This window comes from Diceros bicornis, chromosome 35, assembly GCF_020826845.1.
Source record: "Diceros bicornis minor isolate mBicDic1 chromosome 35, mDicBic1.mat.cur, whole genome shotgun sequence".
In the NCBI taxonomy this organism is placed as follows: Eukaryota; Metazoa; Chordata; class Mammalia; order Perissodactyla; family Rhinocerotidae; genus Diceros; species Diceros bicornis.
In genome coordinates this window covers 27449838-27471761 of record NC_080774.1, presented here as the reverse complement: position 1 = coordinate 27471761, position 21924 = coordinate 27449838, and the positions used below count along the sequence as shown (strand labels likewise).

The window sequence follows — 21924 nt, the reverse complement described above, 5'->3', positions numbered from 1 at the left end:
TAAACCAATGTTACCTCAATAAAACTAAAAATAAAAGAAACAAAGACAGAAACCCTCGCCTAATCCACAGTCATGATGATTTGCTCCTATGTTCTCTTCTAAGAATTTGTGGGGAGTTTAGCTAAACTGCCCCACAGCGTTGTTGCCTCAGCATCCATCTTGTGTGGCCAAGCAGCCTGCAGGGGCCTTGAAGTGACACTAGCCCCTCCCGAGAGTGCACGCCCCAGATAACCACCCGCAGAGCCACAAGTCAATGTAAGTTCCTGATATGACTCCCGCCACTGCCCTGTGAGAAGCATTCTCCCTCACCTCCCAGGGCCTTCCCCTGTGCACCCCTTAGATAAGACCCCTGCGAAGCTTACCAAAACCTCTTTTTGATTTGAATTGACCAATCCTGACTTAGCCTGGGAACTCCAAAGTACTCCACCTGTGAACCCGAATAAAACCATATGCCCCAGGTCCTGCCCTGCTCTCTGCCTGAACCTCCCAGCGTGGCCCCTCAAGTGTGCTGTGGACCTTCTCCAGGACCTGTGAGTAACAGACTTCTCTATTTCAGTTCCTGTGTGGTCTTTTGTTGAACTGAGGCGCACCATCCAACACCCCCAGGTTTCTACTTACCAAGTGTTAATTTAACAAAGTCACAACATGTTTTACAGGCCTATCGCATTTTATTGTGATTTGCAGGTTTTGCATTTTTTACAAATGGAAGGTGTAGGTGAAGAAGGAGAATCCTCCCACCCCCTTTTCCCCTTCTGGTTCTCATGGCTGGCCAGAGAATTAAAAATGATATAAGGCAGGTTATCAGGAGAAAATCAAACAGAGTTTAATATGTGTACTTGGGGAATTCACATAAGCATGAAGAATTCCAAAGACAGTTAGGCAAAATGAGGTATTTATGTCCTTCTGGACTAAGCAGAGGAAGACAGAGGTCTGAGACTTCAAAGGGGGAGAAGGCAACCTACAGGAAGATGAAAAGAGTTAATATTTGGTAAACAAATGTTTGCATTTTCCCATCTATAGACAACGGGACCTGAAAGAGATCCTTTGATAAAATGGCCCCTGCTAGATGCCTTCCTGCCGACCACACCTAGAATTATCTATGATAAAATTTCCTTCCTGGAACAGGTCCTTCTCTCTTAAAATCTTTAAGGAAGTTTGGGGAAAGGTCAAATGTTCTTCCAGAGTCTTATGAGCCTTGATTATCTTCAGCTCAAAATAATCCTCATACCAGAGTGGCACATCTTGGGGCAGCCTGTCCTGAACCCATCAGTTCCCTCTGTTGAGAGTTCCCTGTTGTTTTACATATTAAAAGCTGACCTGGTGACTCTGGAGAGAGAAAAGGAGTTAGTAGCTGAGTGGTCAGAAATCTACAAAGGGAGAAAAGAAGATAGATTTGAATGAGGATGAACAAGCAGAAAGGAAGGGATCAGAGCACATCTCCTCACACCCCATTAAACCAGTTCCCCAATCCTGGGCATGAGTCAGTGCAATAAAATGGGTGGGCTTCCCTCATCTGATGGAAAATATTAATCTTCTCTTTAAGTAGATGTGAGTTAGATACTACTTGCCCTGTTTGGTTCACATAAAAGCAGCATTTTCCACTGATGACTGCACAAGCTGCTCCTTGCTGGGCAGTCAGTGTGTCCAGAGCACATCGATGTTTGAGGCCCACAGAGGCTAAGCTGTTCACCTCTGACTGGAGTATTTTCAAGGTTTGCTTGGTGGTATAGGGGAGGAAGAACTGTTACTCTACCCTCTAGGTCCTTCTGCCTGGTCTAAGAATTAAGGTGACACGAGACAGAATAACAGGAGAAAATCAAAGTTTATTATACATGGGAGAAACCCAGCAAAACTGAGTAACTCACCAAAATGGCAGAAGCCACCACCTTAAATACCATCTTCAGCTAAAGAGAAAGGAGGATGTTGGGGGCAGAGGTTTGGGACTTCAAAGGGGACGAGGGCAATTTACATAGAGATGGAAAAGCAAACATTTTATAACAAATGTTTGCTGGGCCATCTATAGACAGTGTGATGAGAGAAAGAGGGAGGGAGAGAGAACTTTGATAAAATTGGGCTTAGCGAGGATCCTCCCAGTCTATTATAACCAGAGTTATCTATGGTGATGGTTTGTCATGGGGATAGGCCTTCTATCTTAAATTCTTTTAGGTAGTTAGAGGGGAGGTTAAAGCTTCTTTCACAGCCTTTTGTCTTTAAAAATAATCAAGTCAAACAGACACATTTTGGAGTGGCCAATTCTGATCCACCAGAGTGGTGTTGAACTCTTGTTCCATTATCATGGAGAGATTTAAGATCGCCTTTTCCAATTCATAATTTCCAAAGATAGAGAATAAGGCTCTCGATGCTGAAAAGAACTTGGAGTTGTCATACACAAGTGGATTCTCTACGATTCTCAACTGTGTCGTTTATGTGGCACAATCTTATGAAGAAAGGAACCCGAGGTTGCAATGTGGCTGGCATTTAGGGTGGAGTGTCTGGTGACAGAAGTTTCCAGATATCCAAGTCCACATAATCCTGACCCATTAGGTAGGAACTCTTTCTATACTTTGTTGCCACACAAAATAAAAAGACCAGTGTGGTTTACAGACAAGGTTAGCGTGGAACCTGTTGTTCCCAGGGTCTGGAGTATTCCATGACCTTTGCCACTGGTACTGTTAGTGCCTAAACAGCTCTATTTTCCACACATTCCTGTCAATCTGAAAGAGCAGAACACATTGTGGAATAGCTGGTACAGGAGGCCTGCAGTCTGATTTGGCAGCTGTAAGGCCTGGTCCAGTCACCTGACCAAGTGAGTCCAGAGTTTGGATCCACCCCTATATAGTTTGTGGTTTTGGGCAGCTTTACCATGCTGGCAGCTGCAATACTCCAAGTTGTACAAGGGTGGCTCATAAGCCATCCAGAACATTTGGTGATTTGGCAAATGTTTGTGCCGAAGGGAGGAGTGTTAGAGTCACTTATAATTTCCCTGAGAGGTTTGAAGATCCACCTGTGGAATCAAACCACAGAGTTTGATTGCAATATTGTCCTGGAATGTCACCCAGGAAAGGTCCAGTGTCATGTTTACTTTCAATGCAAAGGGAACAATTTTCACCTATTGTCTTTATCTGGGCAAGGGACAGTCCTTGAGCTTCTCTAGAGGTTTTCTGAGGCCCAAGAGACTCACCAGAAGGAGAAGCAGAGCGATGTTTTCCTTGTCATGGATACCATACCCTGTCGTTCACCCATCTTCCGTACTTAGTCCACCAGGTGTTCACATCAGCAGGAACAGAGAGTAGTTCAGGTTCTTTTGTGCTCTCTATCTCTTGACATAACCAACAGCAAGATTGATTAGTTAGCTTGGCCATGGTTTGGTAAACTGGCATAGGGGATGTTTGGACTGTGTTCGACCTGTTGAGAAAGAGAAGCTTGAGAAAGAGACTTGTTGAGAAGGACACAGATGGGAAAAGAGCCCGTAGTGGAAACTTAGAAAGGGGAGGTAGGACAGATAGAGACCAGCACTCTCCAGTCAGCTTTCTAATAAATGGTGAAGAGAAATATATATATTTGTTAATAGGAAAGGTGTGTGTGTGTGTGTGTGTTTAGGGAGTTTTACAAGCAAGGGGGAAAATAGGTGAAAGCAAGATTTCTTGATCCATGATCTTGGAAAAACCAATTTACTCTGTGAGTCTGGCTGATTCTCTGATCTGGGAATTGGCCCTGGAAATCCTTAGTTTAAGGTCACCTGTGGGGACTGTCTCTCAGTTGTCTTGTGGGTAATATTCTGGATCTATTTTGGTGTGGCTTGCATGGATCCAGGGAGACTTTTCCTTTATTTTGATGGCAGTGTAGGTGGTCAGTAGGACTTCATAAGGTTTTTCTCAGTGAGGCGACAGTGCATTTTTCCTTCTAAAGACCTGGATGTGCACCCGATCTCCTGGTCCAAAGGGATGGCAAAGCGTGTCACAAGGTGAGGGCCATGCTTCTTTTCCCTGTTTACCATATGCTACAAGTAGACTTGTTAATTTTTGTCTATGGCTAGTCATAGCATGAAATTGTTCACTTAAGTTTCCATAATATTCACTTAATCCAGGAATGGAAGGTGTAGAGATGCCAGTAGGTATCAGGCATCTGAAAACTATTTCAAAAGGAGTCAATCTATGTCTCCTATTTGGAGTATTCTGGATCTTTATAAGGGTCAAGGAGGAGCTTCTGCCCACTTAAGTTCAGTTTCTTGACAGACCTCTCTTAAAGTCCTTTTGATGTCTAGATTTTTACATTCCACTTGCCCTGATGATAGAGGGCAATATGGGGTATGAAATTTTAATGAGTACCCCAGAGTTTCTGCAAGCAAGTGGTTTATCTGCTGTAAAATGAGCTCCTTTGTCTTATTTGATCCATAAAGGAATGCCAAAACAAGGAATAACTTCAGTCATTAATTTCTTTACCACTGTTGTGGCGTCTGCAAGTCTAGCTGGATAGCATTCAGTGCATCCACTAACCATGCAGACCATAACCAAGCAGTGAGAATAGCCTAAAGATGGGGGCAGGTCTATAAACTCCATTTGGAGTGCCACAGAGGGCAGTGTGGGCCTGGGAGGACTTCCTGGGTACACTGATTTCTCCCAGAAATTCGGTGAGTTTGGCAAGCAGTGCACTGGGAAACAGTTGGGTCAGGAATTTTGTGGATGCCAGGGCAAAACCAATTGTGTTTTACTTCCTTAATTTTCCCTTGTCTGCACATATGTCCCATTTAGGGGGAGATAAGTGCAAGCCAAAAAGCCAAAGGAAAAGGAGATACAGGAAGTCCTTTTGATCCAGTGTCTAATCCACCTGATCATTATTTGCTGTACTTTTGTATCCAATTGTCTTTTTCTGATTCTGGCACATTTGCCTGATAATTAATCATATCAGTCAGGGATTAAGGCAGGTTTAAGAATTGGATGGAGAAGTGGCAATTTGAGAAGGGAGGTGAATAGCTTGTAATGGGGCAGCAATTAGTGTCTGCTAGCAATAGGAGTTCCTGCGGAAGTTCAGAATCCACGGGATTTCCAAATTGTGCCAAGCAGCATGGCAGACTCCAAAAGTGTACCTGGAGTCAGTGTAAAGAGTGGCAGTTTCCCTTTAGCTCTAGAAGGAGCTATGACTCCAGCAGCTTGGGCTGATCTTACAGTGGACCAAGAACAAGCTTCAGTTGTTTCATGTGGGGAAACTGTGGCATAACCAGTAATTATGATTCCCTGGAAATTCCACTTACAGGAGCCGTCACAATAAAGAAGTAAGTCTGGAGTGTCTAAAGAGACCCTTTCGTGGCTTTGAGACCATTTCTGTAGCTGCAGGGCAAAGAGTGGGATGGAGTGGGGCTCTCCCTCAGCATGGAGGGGTCATAAGGAGGCTGATTCAAAGTGTTACAAGGATGTAAGATGGTGGAAGGGTTAGTTCAAAGAGCCTGCTCATAGGTGGTCTGTCACCCTGTAGAGAGCTGTGGTGCCCTGTGAACTTGGAAAATAGCGGACAGAGCATGGGGCACATAGAGATGAACGGAGAGCCTAACGTTAGAGTACTGGCTTTGTCAGTCAGGGTGGCAGCTGTGGCTGCTGCACATAAGCATGGGGACATGCCTGATGCCACAGGGTCTAGTTGGCATGGGAAATATGCTACAGGATGTATCCAAGAGGCAAAAGACTGTCCTAGAATGCCTGCAGCAATTCCATTATTTCCATGGCAGTATAGATGAAAAGGTTTGTCAAAATCAGGTAAGCCGAGAGCCAGGAGTGTGGACAAAGTTAATTTTAAGGCTTCAGAGGAGTGTAATGGCTCTGAAGGCCAGGCAACAGGCTCTGGGGTGATATCTGGGAGAACAGCACACAGAGATTTAGCAAGGGCTGCAGAATTAGGAATCCATTGGGGCAGTAACCAGCTGCCCCTAGAAATTTACACAGCTGTTTTTTTCATTTTGGAGAGAAAGATGAACAAAATGGACTCAAGGTGTTTGGGGTCAGCTTTTGAATGCCTTGGGACAGCTCATGTCCTGAGTAGGTAGCAGTCATTTGCACCCACTGAAGTGTAGATCTGGAGGGTTTATGGCCTCATGCAGCTCGTGCCTTCAGGAGAACGAGGGAGTCTGTAAGGGCTACCTGATGAGTTTGATCACAGAGTAGAAGGTCATCCTCATATTGAACAGGAGTGGAGCCTGAGTAAAGTCTACAGAATCCAAGTCGGCTGTAAGGATTTGGGAAAATATTGAGGGAGACTCACAATATCCCTGAGGTAGGGGAGTCCCTGTGAATTGTCTCCATTTAAACGTAAATGCATAAAGAACCTGTGACTCAGGGTGCAAAGGGATTGAAAAGAAAGCTGAGCAAAGGTCAACTCCTGTCACCCAGGCTGCACCTGCAGGAACTGAGGTCAGAATGACAACTGGATGAGGGACCAGGGATGCTGAGGAATACACAAGAATTTATGGCCTGAGGTCTTGTACGAATCGATAGATTTGGTTCCCCTCTGAGTCACACTTGCCTTCTTTTTTCACTGGCAAGAATGGAGAACTACAAGGTGAGGAAGTCAAAACTAGTGCACCCTGTTGCAGAAGGGAGTCTGGTATACATTCAATTCCTTGCTCTGTATCTCTGGAGAGTGGTTATGGGGCTACTGATGGGCAAGATTCATTCTTTTTCTAAGTGCAAGGGTTCTGCACTAACAATCCTACCACATTTGTATGTGTAGCCCAAAGACAAATTGGGACATCTTTTAAAGACTTGTCATCTTCAGAAGAATTTAAATCACGATGAGTTTCCAGCAAGGAAAGTAGGAGATTTAGGGTTTTGTCTGAAGGCAGGGAGATGAAACATCTTTCTCATTACAATTTCTAGTGGCGTTAAATTTACAAAACAAACTTCCGCCAAAATGGTTTGCTTGTGAATAGTGGGAGACTAGAAAGGCAGGATGAGTGTCAAGGGGCCTAAAGATACTGGAGTGGGCTGAGATATGGGCCATGAAACAGGTTGCCTAGAGACTCCAACAGCTTGAGTAGAATCAGAGGTGACAGGTAGAGATAAATCCTCTGAAGGAGTAGTAGAAAATATCACACCACTGTCAATTAAGAAATCCAGTTCCATATCCTCTATTTTAAGTTTAATCGTAGGCTCAGGGGTGAGACTGAGGATCAGCTGACCCCACTGTGGCTGGAAAAACCAGGGACCCTGTCACCATAGCCGAATCAATGAACACAATGAGAAGGGATTCAGGAAAATAAAAATGGTTTAATTTTGCCAGTGTAGGGGGAAGAGGGAGAATCTCCCTCTGCCCTTTCCCTTAAGGTTCTTCTGGCTGGCCAAATAATCAACAAGACAGGTTAGCAGGAGAAAATAATACCAAGTTTAATAACATGTATACATGGGAGAAACTCAGAAATGAGCAACTCGTCCCTCTGTCTAAGCTGCTTGCTTAAGTATTGCAGCTAAAGGCGAAGGAACGTGTTGGGGGTGGGTAGCGGCCTGGGACTTCAGAGGGCAGAAGGACAATTCTTTTCAGGGTCATCTATTGATCATTTGGTCAGGGAGAGATAGAGTTTTTTGATAAAAGGGGCTTGGTGCCCCTCCCATTGTAACATCTGTTTTACATTATCTTTATAGCCATCATGATAGAAGATCTGTTCCAGGAATGAGCTACCATGTCAGATTCTTTAGGCAGATAGTGGGGGAGGTCAAATGTCCTTATTGCCTTCAGCTCGAAATAATCCGCAAACCAGAGTGGTGCTTCCTGGGGCAGCTTGCCCTGAGCACCATCACCAGCAAAATGAGGCTGCGGTGGGCTTGGGCTCCAAGACCCACAGTCCTCCTGAGGCCTTAGGAGTGGAGTTTTTAAAGGAAAGTCTGTGCGAAAGACTGTACTCTTCGTGACTGTGATTAGAATATCGTGGGGCTCCCAGACCTTCTGGCAGCAGACCAGCTGTTATCTCTATCTATGGCAGGAGGTTTAGGGCTCCATTGGTCAATCTTGCCGTGCCACCCGACATTGGGCCCTGGGGAGTGGAAGGAAACTGCCCCCAATTAAGGATGACAAAGTTTACAAGGTTTAGATAGGGGAGGGGGAGCTGTGGCTTTGCAGTTCAGTGTCCTCCCGTCAGCCTGCGTTTGGCTGAGATAAGGGAAGCTGCAGGTGTCCTCTGTCTGTCTCCGTGAGGAATGGTGGATTCGGCACCAGGAACAAGAAGTTGGGAGCTTCCGCTTCTTGATAATTTGACGGTGTCAGTCTCCATGTAACAAACCTCAAGAACTGGTAATTAGCCAGAACTTCAGTGTGTAACAATTTATTACCTCCACTTGCCTTGTGGAATTCAGGGACACAAAGGCTAAAACAGCCAATATTTACATGTGAATGTACCTTAGAGAAGCAGGAAAGGGGAGTGAGTGCTTTCTGGTTTTTAACCCCATATATGCTGGGTTCAACGCAGGGGAACTGATATCAGGGCCAGCATCACCATCATTTAAGGGGGAAATGCCCCTCAGGAGGAGAAAACAAGCCTTCTGGGGGTGCTGGGGCCAAGGGAGGGGTATGTTTTCAACTTTCCCTTCTCTTAAGAGCAGGACAATCTCTTTTCTGATGCCCTGGTTTCTTTCAAAACCTGCCATTGTCTGGAGACAAATAGGGAGGTCTCTGAGTGGGCTTTATTTTACTCTCAGAGTTATATTTTTGCTTCTCTAAAGATTCAAGTTGTAAAGTCAGAAGACTTGCTATTAATTCTTTTTTCCTTTTACTTTCCTGTTGATTATTTTCAAAGAATTGTGTAGCAGCCTCCATTATTACACTTAATGGTTGCCCTGACCCACAAACCACACTATTTTGAATTTGTTTTTTATATCAGGAAGACCATTTCCTACTAAAGCAGAAATTAGGAGGTTCCTGTGCTCTGGGGCTTCCGGGTTTAATATAGTGTGCCTTTGAAAAGTTTGTATGAAACGTTCAACAAAGGCTTTTGGATGTTCCCTCTCATTCTGAGTGCATAACTCAATTTTTGACCAATGAAATAACCAATAACCATTCTATAGATAAGAGAAATAAGGTGAGTTTACTTGAGCCAGAATGAGGATTATAATCTGGGAAGGCCTTAGAAAGTGTTCCAGAGAAGCTCGATTTTCAGTACAGTCATATCTTTTAAGAACAAAGAACATACATGAAACACACCCAGGATACATTTTCATCAAAATTTCAAAGAGGTATCCAGTTGCAAATTAGCAGGTCAAGGAGGCCCTGATGTCAGGAAAGGGATTAATTGGACGTTACCAATAGGGCCTGGGAGGGAAAGTGTGCATTCTTATCTTAAGAGAGTATATTCTTTAATGGTTAAGCAGATGTACAATGTATGCTTGATAGGCCATAAGTCAGACATTTTAGTTCAAGCCCAATCTGTTTTGAGCCAAAATAGTTACCCCACATACCTCAATATGTGAGAATCTCTTGTCATAACTTTAGGAGGAAATGCCTCTAAAATCATTCCTATTAAACCTTGAATATCAGGCTCTAGCAGCACCACTTCCTGGAAATTTGCAGGAGGGCCTGGGAGAGAGTCTGGCCATTTATTTCCCCTATGAGGGGGGTTTCCTCCAGGGGGCCCTCTGGCTTCTCTGATAACTACAGTGTAATCCTGGGCTGGATGAACCCCCCCTTAGCAGTCAGTCAAGATCTCTGTGGGTGGGGTTATGAATAGCCACTAATCTTTCAATTCCTCTCTAAATTTAGTGGCATCTTCTGACAATGGAGGCAGGAGAGTTTTATAATTTAATAGATCGGCTGCTGTCCAGGGGACATGAATTCTCTGCAGTGGAGGTCCAGGACACAGCCACAGTGGACACTGTGAGGAATGACTGAAGCTGGCAAGGCCTGATGACAGAGTCCTGGACAGTAGGAGGACTTAGGAGGGACAGCAAAGCCAGCCTTCCTGCCTCTCCTGGCTGCTTCTGCTGAATTCACTTTCTGGCTTTCAGCATTTACACAAGTCACCTGTATGCCCCCAGCTTGGAGGGCAGGCCTGAGTGCCCCTGTAAGTCTGCTAAAGAGAGGGAAGGGAAAATGGGCAGCTGAGTGCTGTTTGGAGAAGGTGGGGTTTTAGGATCTAAGGGAACTGGTTTAGGAGCTAAGTCTTGAGATGGGGAGTTGAAACCGGGGGTCCATAGATCCAACAGATTTTCTGGGGAGTCATGGCCAGGGAGTTGGGGATATAGGGGAGTATAGGAGGGAGGAGAGGGGAATTTTCATTAAATTTGCTTTTTTTTTTTTTTTTGCTATGCCAGGCCCTCTTATTATTTCATTTCATCTTAACAGTGGTCTCATGAGGCAAGTACTATTATTTTCTCTCTTGTGTAGATGCAGAGACTGAAGTTCAGAGGAGTGAAATAACCTGCCCAGGACCACCTGGCTGGTAAATGTTCACAGTAAATTCCCTCTGGCTGCTGCACAGAGAATCAATAATGTAGGGGTGACAGGAGGGAGCAGGGAGACCTGCTAGGAAGCCGGTGCAGTGATGCAGATGAGAGAGAAGATGGTGGTGGTGGTGGTAGAGGTGGTAAGAATAGATCACATTCTGGATATATGTATATATTTTTTATTTAGTTATTTTAGTGAGATCATATTGGCTTATAACATTGTGTAATTTCAGGTGTACGTTATTATATATCAGTTTCTGTATAGACTGCATCACACTCACTGCCAATAATCTAGATTTTATCCGTCACCATACATATGTGCCCCTTTACCCCTTTTTCCCTCTCCTAACCCCCTTCCCCTCTGGTAATCACTAATCTGTTCTCCTTATGCGTGTGTTTATCTTCCACATATTGGTGAAATCATACGGTGTTTGTCTTTCTCTAGCTTATTTCGCTTAGCATGATGCCCTCAAGTTCCATCCATGTTGTTGCAAATGGCACAATTTTGTCTCTCGTAATGGCTGAGTAGTATTCCATAGTATATATATATATATATATACACACATGACACCTTCTTTATCCATTCATCTGTTGTTAGACATTTGGGTTGCTTCCACGTCTTGGCTATTGTGAATAATGCATAAATCTCTTAGAATTGTTGATTTCATGATCTTTGGGTCAATATTCAGTAGTGGAATAGCTGGATTGTATAGTATTTCTATCTTTAATTTTTTGACAAATCTCCATACTGTTTCCATAGTGGCTGCACCAGTTTGCATTCCCAGCAGCAGTGTATGAGGGTTCCCTTTTCTTCACATCCTTTCAAATTTTTGTTATTTCTTGACTTGTTAATTATAGGCATTCTGACGAGTGTAAGCTGATATCTCATTGTAGTTTTGATTTGCATTTCCCTAGTAACTAGCAACATTAAACATCTTCTCATGTGTCTGTTGGCCACCTGTATATCTTCTTTGGAAAAATGTCTATTCATATCCTCTGCCCATCTTTTAGTGAGGTTGTTTGCTTCTACTGTTGTTGAGTTTTATGAGTTCTTTACATATTGTGGAAATTAACTCCATTATCCCAGACAGATAAATGATTTGCATATATTTTCTCCCAGTTGGTGGGTTGTCTTTTCATTTTGTTCTGTTTCCTTTGTCTTGCAGAAGCTCTTTAGTCAGATGAAGTCCCATTTGTTTATTTTTTTCTTTTGTTTCCCTTGCCTGAGTAGACATGGGATTCGAAAAGATACTGTTAAGACTGATGTCAAAGTGTATATTGCCTATATTTTCTTCTTGGAGGTTTATGGTTTCAGGTCTTACATTCAAGTCTTTAATCCATTTTGAGTTAATTTTTGTGTATGGTGTGGGATAATGGTCTACTTTCATTCTTTTGCATGTGGCTGTCCAGTTTTCCCAACACCATTTACTGAAGAGACTTTCCTTTCTCCATTGTATCTTCTTTGCTCCTTTGTCGAAGATTAGCTGTCCATAGATGTGTGGTTTTATTTCTGGGCTTTCAATTCTGTCCCATTGATCTGTGTGTCCGTTTTTGTGCCAGTACCATCTGGTTTTGATTACTGTAGCTTTGTTGTATATTTTGAAATCAGGGAATGTGGTGTCTCCAACTTTGTTCTTTTTTCTCAAGAATGCTTTGGCTATTTGAGGTCTTTTGTTGTTCCTTATAAATTTTAGGATTCTTTGTTCTATTCTCGTGAAGAATGTAATTGAGATTCTGATTGGGATTGCATTGAATCTTTAGATTGCTTTAGGTAGTATGGACATTTTAACTATGTTTATTCTTCCAATCCATGAGCATGGAATATCTTTCCATTTCTTTATGTCTTCTTCGATTTCTTTCAATAACGTCTTATAGTTTTCAGTGTATAGGTCTTTCACCTCCATGGTTAAATTTATTCCTAGATGTTTTATTCTTTTCATTGTGATTATAAATGGGATTGCATTCTTCACTTCTCTTTTGCTCTTTTGTTATTAGTGTGTAGAAATGCAACTGATTTTTGTATGTTGATTTTGTACCCTGCAACTTTGCTGTAGTTGTTTTCTTTCTTTCTTTTTTTTTTTTTGGTGAGGAAGTTTATCCCTGACTAACATCTGTCGCCAGTCTTCCTCTTTTTGCTAAAGAAGATTGGCCCTGGGCTAACATCCGTGCCCATCTTCTATTTGACTGGCCACCAAGGTGCACTCCGGTAAATGCACCTTCTGGATGCTGGAGACCAATGTGAATCTTCTCACTGGTCAAAAAGCCAAGTTCTCAGGACACAGAACAAGATGGAAGGAAAAATCTCACCTGTTTTTTTTTCTTATATGCACAATAACAGCTTTAGTATACCTTGGATTTCTTGGAGCCAAACTAACACCTAGGAGGGATATGTCACAGAGTGGGGGATTGTGTGTGTTTCGTAGAGTACTTCATTGCACAGAAATACTCTGGAGGTCGTTGGGGGACCTGTTGTCATCTACCCTGTTCTGTGAGCAACCTACCCTATCACAGGAGTCTTCTTGAGGAGGTAAGCACCCTAATGGCTCTTAACTGCATGACTCATGCCCACCAATATTGTGGCCTTTTGGCTTCCAAGATATCCCTTAGCAACAGCTTTTACCTCATGTGTATATGAACCCAGAGCAAAGTATGTCTCAATAGATGCCAGTCTGGTGAGACTGCAACCTCAGCAGCCTCTGGGGCTGGCCCAGGCAACAGGCTTTTAGGGCCTGTGCCTGTGTCCTACCCTATGGTATTTCTTTCTTATCACATATGACACAAAAGACACAGACAAAAAAGAAATAAAACAGTGACCACCTCTGTGAAGAAAAGGACCAATAAAGCCAAGAGTACTCTACCACTTTTTAGTACTCACTAAAAAGCACAAGAATCAAGTTTCCCAAATATTCTTTCCCGCAAATCTAAATTTAGAAAGACAGAAAACAAATTCTCACCACTTACTTCCACTGGACCCCGCAGATAGAGATTCCAGGAGGCTGATGTGGTCAGAAATCTTAGCTCTTGCTGCCTTTCATCAGGCGACCCAGAATCTCCTCATCTGCAGTCATCCTGGGGAGAAAGCAGTTCTTCCAGCCAGAGAAGGCAGCTTGCCAGCCAGTGTGGATGCTGACAGCCATGCCAAAACTGTAGGAGAAGAGGGAGAATTCCCCCCACCTTTTCCCTTCTGGTTCTTATGGCTGGTCAAAGAATTAAAAATGATATAAGGCAGGTTAGCAGGAGAAAATCAAACAAAGTTTAATATGTGCACATGGGGAATTCACATAAGCATGAAGAATTCCAGAGTCAGGCAAAATCAGGTTTATATGTCTTTCTGGACTAAGGAGATGGAGATAGAGGGCTGAGACTTCAATGAGGGAGAACGTAGTTTACAGGAAGATGAAAAGAGTTCATATTTGGTAAACAAATGTTTGCATTATCCCATCTATAGACAATGGCACCCCAAAGAGATCTTTTGAAAAAATGGTCCTTTCTAGATGCCTTCCTGCCTACCACATCTAGAATTATCAGTGGTAAGAGTTTCTTTCTGGGACAGGTCCTTCTATCTTAAATTCTTTTAGGCAATTTGTGGGGGAGGTCAAATGTTCTTCCAGAGTCTTCTGAGCCTTGATTATCTCTAGCTCAAAATAATCCACATACCAGAGTGGCACATCTTGGGGCAGCCTGCCCTGAAACCCATCAAAGGTTTGTGGCAACCCCACATCAAGTAAGTCTATTGGCACCATTTTTCCAACGTCATTTGCTCATTTTGTGTCTTAGTCTCACGTTGTATTAATTCTCACAATGCTTCAAACATTTTCGTTATTATTAATTTGTTATGGCAGTTTGTGATCAGTGATTTTTGATGTCAGTGTTTTAATTGTTTGGGGTTGCCATGAACCGCATCCACATAAGACAGCAAACTTAATTGATAAATGTTATGTGTGTCCTGACTGCTCCACTGATGGGCCATTCCCCCATCTCTCTCCCTCTCCTCAGGCCTCCCTATTCCCTGAGACACAATATTGAAATTAGGCCAATTAATAATCCAATCATGGCATCTAAGTGTTCAAATGAAAGGAAGATTCACACCTCTCTCACTTTAAGTCAAAAGCTAGAAATAATTGAGTTTAGTCAGGAAGACATGTCAAAAGCTTAGACAGGCCAAAAGCTAGGCTTTTTGCCACAAAGAGTTAGCCAAACTGTGAATGCAAAGGAAAAGTTCTGAGAGAAATTAAAAGTGCTACTCCAGTGAACCCATGAGTGATGAGAAAGTGAAACTGCTTTACTGCTGATAAGGAGAAAGTTATGGTGGTCTGAATAGAAGATCAGACCAGTCACAACATCCCTTAAACGAAAGCCTATTCCAGAGCAAGGCTCTAATTGTCTTTAATCCTATGAAGGCTGAGAAAGGTGAGGAAGCTGCCAAAGAAAAGGTTGAAGCTAGCAGAAGTTGGTTCATGAGGTTTAATATAAGAAGCTGTCTTCATAAAATAAATGTGAAGGTGAAGCAGCCAGTGCTGATGTAGAAGCTGCAGCAAGTTATACAGAAGATCAAGCTAAGGTCACCAATGAAGGTGGCTACTTTAAACAAGAGATTTTCAGTGTAGGTGAAACAGCTTTATTTTGGAAGAAGATGCCGTCTAGGACTTTCATAGCTAGAGAGGAGAAGTCAATGCCTGGCTTCAAACTTCAAAGGACAGGCTGACTCTCTTGTTAGGAGCTAATGCAGCTGGTGACTTGAAGTTGAAGTCAATTCTCATTTAACATTCTGAAAGTCCTAGAGCCCTTAAGAATTGTGCTAAATCTATTCTGCCTGTGCTCTACACATGGAACAACAAAAGCCTGGATGACAGCACATCTGTTTACATCATGGTTTACTGAATATTTTACACCCACACAATTGAGACCAGCTGCTCAGAAAAAAGATTCCTTTCAAAATATTGCTCCTCATTGACAATGCACCTGGTTGCCCAAGAGCCCTGATGGAGATGTGAAATGAGATTGATGTTGTTTTCATGCCTGCTAGCATAACATCCATTCTTCAGCATCTGGGCAGCCTTTTTGATCATGGATCAAGGAGTAATTTTGACTTTCAAGTCTTATTATTTAAGAAATACATTTCATAAGGCTATAGCTGCCATAGAAAGTGATTCCTCTGATGGATCTGGACAAAGTCATTGGAAAACCTTCTGGAAAAGATTCACCATTCTAGTTGCCATTAACAACATTCGTGATCCATGGGAAGAGGTCAAAAATATCAACATTAACAAGTTCGGAAGAAGTTGATTCAACTCTCATGGATGACTTTGAGGGGTTCAAGACTTCGGGAGGAAGTAATTACAGATGTGGTGGAAACAGCAAGAAAGCTAGAATTAGAAGTGCGTCCTGAAGATGTGACTGAATTGCTGCAATCTCATGGTAAAACTTTAATGGATGAGGAGTTGCTTCATATGGATGGAAGAAGAAAGTGGTTTCTTGAGATGGAATCTATTCCTGGTGAAGTTGCACTGGAGATTGTGGAAATGACAACTAAAGATTTAGAATATTACATAAACTTAGTTGATATAGCAGTGACAGAGTTTGAGAGGACTGACTCCAATCTTGAAAGAAGTTCTACGGTGAGTAAATGCTATCAAACAGCATCGCATGTTACAGAGAAATTGTTCAAGAAAGGAAGAGTCAATTGATGCAGGAAACTTCATTGTCTTATTTTAAGAAATTGCTACAGCCACCCCAACCTTCAGCAACCACCACCCAGATCAGTCAGCAGCCATTAACATGGAGGCAAATCCCTCCAACAGCAAAAAGTTTACAACTTGCTGAAGGTTCAGATGATGGTTAGCATTTTTTAAGCAATAAAGTATATTTTAATTAATGTGTGTACATTCTTTTTTTAGACATAATGCTACTGTACACTTCATAGACTACAGTATAGTATAAACATAGCTTTTATATGCACTGGGAAACCAAAAAATTCATGTGGTTCACTTTATTGTGATATTTATTTTCTTGCAGTGGTCTGGAACCAAACCCTAATATCCCCAAGGTATGCCTGTATAGTTTCAGCTCTTAGATTTAGGTCTTCTTTGATCCATTTTGAGTTAATTTTTGTGTGTGGTGTGAAGTAGAAGTCTGACTTCATTCATTGGCATGTGACTATCCAGTTGTTGCAGCACAGTTTGTTGAAAAGACTATTGTTTCCCCATTGAATTGTTTTGGCACTCTTGTCAAAAACAAATTGACCATCAAAAGAATGAGAAGACAAGGCATAGACTAGGGGAAAATATTTGTTAAAGACATATCTGATAAAAGATTCTTATCTAAAGTGTAGAAATAGCCCTTTTTTAATTTTCAATTTCTTTGTACACTACATGATCTTCACCACTCATAGACTAATTGTAATCCATCACCACACGCATGTGCATAATCCACCCTTTCACCCTCCTCCCTCCTCCCTTCCTCTCTGGGAACCACCAATCCAGTCTCTGTTTCTATGTGATTTTGTTATTGTTTTTATCTTCTACTTATGAGTGAGATTATACAGTATTTGACTTTCTTTCTCTGAGTTATTAGCTTAGCATAATATTCTCAAGGTTCAAAGTCCATCAATGTTGTCATAAATGGCTGGATTTCATCGTTTCTTATGGCTGAGTAGTATTCCATTGTGTATATATACCACATCTTTATCCATTCGTCCCTTGATGGGCACTTAGGTTGCTCCCAAGTCTTAGCTATTATCAATAATGCTGCAATGAACATAGGGGTGCATGCATCTTTACACATTTGTTTTTTCATGTTCTTTGGATAAATACCCAGCAGTGGAATATCTGGACCGTATGGTAGTTCTATCCTTTATTTTTTGAGGAATTTCCATACTGTTTTCCATACTGGCTGCACCAGTTTGCACTCCCACCAGCAGTGTATGAGAGTTCTCTTCTCGCCACATCCTCTCCAACATGTGTTGTTTCCTGTCTTGTTAATTATAGCCATTCTGACAGGAGTGAGGTGATATCTCATTGTAGTTTTGATTTGCAATTCCCTGATAGTTAATGATGTTGAACGTCTTTTCATGTGCCTGTTGGCCATCTGCATATCTTCTTTGGAGAAATGTCTGTTCAGATCTTTTACCCATTTTTTAATTGGATTGTTAGTTTTTTTGTTGTTGAGATGTATGAGTTTCTTTATGAATTTTGGATATTAACCCCTTATCAGATATATGGTTTGCAAATATCTTGTCCCAATTGTTAGGTTGTCTTTTTGTTTTGTTGATGGTTTCCTTTGCTTTGCAGAAGGTATTTAGTTTGTTGTAGGCCCATTTGTTAATTTTTTTCTATTGTTTCCCTTGCCTGGTCAGACACGGTACTTGAAAACATGCTGCTAAGACCAATGTCAAAGAGCATACTGCCTATGTTTTCTTCTAGAAATTTCATGGTTTCAGGTCTTAAATTCAAGCATTTAACCCCTTTTGAGTTAATTTTTGTGCCTCGTGTGAGATAATGGACTACTTTCATTCTTTTGCATGTGGCTGTTCAGTTTTCCCAACACGATTTGCTGAAGAGACTTTCCTTTGTCCACTGTATGTTCTTGGCTCCCTTGTCGAAAATTAGCTGTCCTTAGATGTATGGGTTTATTTCTGGGCTCTCACTTCTGTTCCATTGACCTGTGCGTCTGTTTTTGTGCCAGTAACATGCTATTTTGGTTACTATAGGTTTGTAGTATATTTCAAAATCAGGAAGTGTGATACCTCCACGTTTGTTCTTTTTTCTCAAGATTCCTTTGGCTGGGATCTTTTGTTTTTCCATATAAATTTTAGGATTCTTTGTTCCATTTCTGTGGAAAATGTTGTTGAAACTTTTCTAGTGATTACATTGAATCTGTAGATTGCTTTAGGGAATATGAACATTTTTTTTTTAATTGATGTTTTAATGGTTTCTAACATTGTGAAATTTTGGGTTGTACATTTTTGTTTGTCCATCACCATATATATGACTCCCTTCACCCCTTGTGCCCACCCCCCACGCCCCACCCCCACTGCCCCTGGTAACCACAGTCCAGTTTTCTCTGTCCAATATGAACATTTTAACTATGTTAATTCTTCCAATCCAAGAGCACGGAATATCTTTCCATTTCTTTGTGTCATGTTCAGTTTCTTTCAACAATGTTTTGTAGTTTTCAGTATACAGAGCTTTCATCTCTTTTATTAAGTTTATTCCTAGGTATTTTATTCTTTTTGTTGCAATTGTCAATGGGCTTCTATTCTTAATTTCTCTTTCTACTACTTCGTTGTTAATGTATAGAAATGCAACTGATTTTTACACGTTGCTTTTCTATCCTGCAACTTTACTGTATTAATTTATTATTTCTAAGAGATTTTTGGTGGATTCTTTAGGGTTTTCTGTATATAAAATAATGTCATCAGCAAATAAGTAGTGACAGTTTCACTTCTTCCTTTGCAATTTGGATCCCTTTTATTTTTCTTTTTTCTCACCTGATTGCTCTGGCTAGGACATCCAATACTATGTTAAATAAGAGTGGTGAAAGTGGGCATCCTTGTCTGGTTCCTGTTCTTAGAGAGATAGCTTTCAGTTTTTCTCCATTGAGAATGATATTAGCTGTGGGTTTGTCACATATGGCCTTTATTGTGTTGAGGTACTTTCCTTCTATACCCATTTTATTCAGAGTTTTTATCATAAATGGATGCTGTATCTTGTCAAATGCTTTTTCTGCATCTATTGAGATGATGATGTGATTTTCATTCTTCATTTTATTGATGTGGTGTGTCACGTTGATTGATTTGCAGATGTTGAACCATCCCTGCATCCCTGGAATAAATCCCACTTGATCATGGTGGATGATCTTTTTAATGTATTGTTGTATTTGATTTGCTAGTATTTTGTTGAGGATTTTTGCATCAATGTTCATCAGTGATATTGACCTGTAATTTTCTTTTTTTGTGTTGTCCTTGTCTAGTTTTGGTATCAAGGTAATGGCTTCATAGAATGAGTTAGGAAGTTTCCCCTCCTCTTCAATTTTTTGGAAGAATTTGAGAAGTATAGGTATTAAGTCTACTCTCAGTGTTTGATAGGATTCACCAGGGAAGCCATGTGGTCCTGGACTTGTATTTTTTGGGAGGTTTTTGATTACTGTTTCAATCTCTTCACTGGTGATTGGTCTATTCCAATTCTCTATTTCTTCTTGATTCAATTTTGGAAGGTTGTATGATTCTAAGAATTTATCCATTTCTTCTAGATTATCCAATTTGTTGGCATATAGCTTTTCGTAGTATTCTCTTATAATCTTTTGTATTTCTGAGGTGTCTGTTGTAATTTCTCCTTTTTCATTTCTAATTTTATTTATTTGAGCCTTCTGTCTCTTTCTCTTGGTGAGTCTAGCTAAAGGCTTGTCAATTTTGTTTATCTTTTCAAAGAACCAGGTCTTGGTTTCATTGATTTTTTCCATTTTTTTTTTAGTGTCTATTTCATTTATTTCTGCTCTGATTTTGATTATTTCCTCCCTTCTGCTGATTTTGGGCTTTGTTTGTTCTTCTTTTTCTAGTTGCTTTTGGTGCATTGTTAGATTGTTTATTTGAGATTTTTCTTGTTTGTTGAAGTAGGCCTGTATTGCTATAAACTTCCTTTGTAGAACTGCTTTTGCTGTATCCCATGAATTTAGGATATCATATTTTCATTTTCACTTGTCTCCACGTATTTTTTGATTTCTCCTTTGATTTCTTCATTGAACCAGTCATTGTTCAGAAACATTTTGTTTAATCTCCGCTTATTTATGGCTTTCTGATTTTCTTCCTGTAGTTGATTTCCAGTTTCATACAGTTGTGGTCAGAAATGATGTTTGGTATTATCTCAATCTTCTTAAATTTATGGAGACTTGTTTTGTGGCCTAATATGTGATCAGTCCTAGAGAATTTTCCATGTGCATTTAAAAAGAATGTGTATTCTGTGATTTTTTAATGGAATGTTCTGTATATATCTACTAAGTCCATCTGGTTTGGTGTGTCATTTAAGACCAATGTTTCCTTATTGATCTTCTGTTTGGATTATCTACCCATTGGTGTAAGTGGAGTGTTAAGTTGCTTTACTATTATTGTGTTACTGTCTATTTCTCCTTTTATGTCTGTTAATTATTGCTTTATATATTTAGGTGCTCCTATGTTGTGTGCATAGATATTTACGTGTGTTATATCCTCTTGTTGGATTGTTCCCTTTATCAATATGTAGTGCCCTGCTTTGTTTCTTGTTACAGTTTTTGTTTTAAAGTCTATTTTGTCTGATATATGTATTGTTACCCCAGCTTTCTTTTCATTGCCATTTGCATGGGGTGTCTTTTCCATCTCTTCACTTTCAGTTTGTGAGTGTCTTTAGGTCTGAAGTGTGTCTCTTGTATGCAGCATATATATGGGTCTTGTTTTTTTTATCCCGTCAGTCACCCTATGCCTTTCTATTGGAGCATTTAGTCCGTCGACATTCAAAGTAGCTATTGATAAGTATGTACTTATTGCCATTTTGTTACTTTTCTTCGTGAGGAAGATTAGCCCTGAACTAACCTCTGATGTCAATCCTCCTCTTTTGGCCGAGGAAGATTGGCCCTGGGCTAACATCCATTCCCATCTTCCTCTACTTTATATGGGACACCACCATAGCATGGCTTGACAACCAGTGCATTGGTCCGCACCCGGGATCCAAACCTGCGAATCCCGGGCCGCAGAAGCAGAACGTGCGAACTTACCTGCTAGGCCACTGGGCCAGCTTCCAGTTTGTTACTTCTTTTCTGTGTGTTTTAGTAGTTCTTCTCTGTACCTTTCTTCTTCTCTTGCTCTCTTCCCTTGTGGTTTGACGGCTTTCTTTAGTATTATGTTTGGGTTCCTTTCTCTTAATTTTTTGTGTATTTATTTTAGGTTTCTGGTTTGTGATTACCATGAGGTTCATATATAATAACTTACATATATAGCAATCTATATTAAGTTGATGGTTTCTAGTTTGACTTCTTTCTAAAAGCTCTACTCTTTTACTCCTCTCCTCCCACATTTTATGTTTTTGATATCATATCTAACCTCTTTTTTTTGTGTCTGTTTCCGTTACCCTCTTATCATGGAAATAGGTAATTTTAGTGCTTTTGCCTTTTGACCTTCATATTATCTATAGGCGGTTGATCTACTACCTTTTCTGTATTTTTGCCATTACCTGTGATTTTATTGCTTTTTTAACAAATAATTTTCTTATTCCTATTTGTGGTCTTCTCTTCCCACTTAAATAATTCCCTTTAGCATTTCTTTGTAAGACTGCTTTCTTGGTGATAAGCTCCTTAATTTAATTTTTGCTATCTGGGAAACTCTTTATCTCTCCTTCCATTCTGAATGATAGCATTTCTGGGTTGAGTATTCCAGTCTGTAGGTTTTTTTCCTATCAGCACTTTAAATATGTTGTGCCACTCCCTTCTAGCCTTATAGGGTTTCCTTTGTATGTAACTTTTTGCAACAAATTCTTGTTGC

At 40.9% G+C, this 21924-nt stretch overlaps 1 pseudogene; it reads left to right on the top strand.

Moving 5' to 3' along the window:
- Positions 1-419: 419 nt before the first annotated feature.
- Positions 420-21924, top strand: part of LOC131398386 (cationic amino acid transporter 4-like) — an 83221-nt pseudogene continuing 61716 nt past the window's right edge.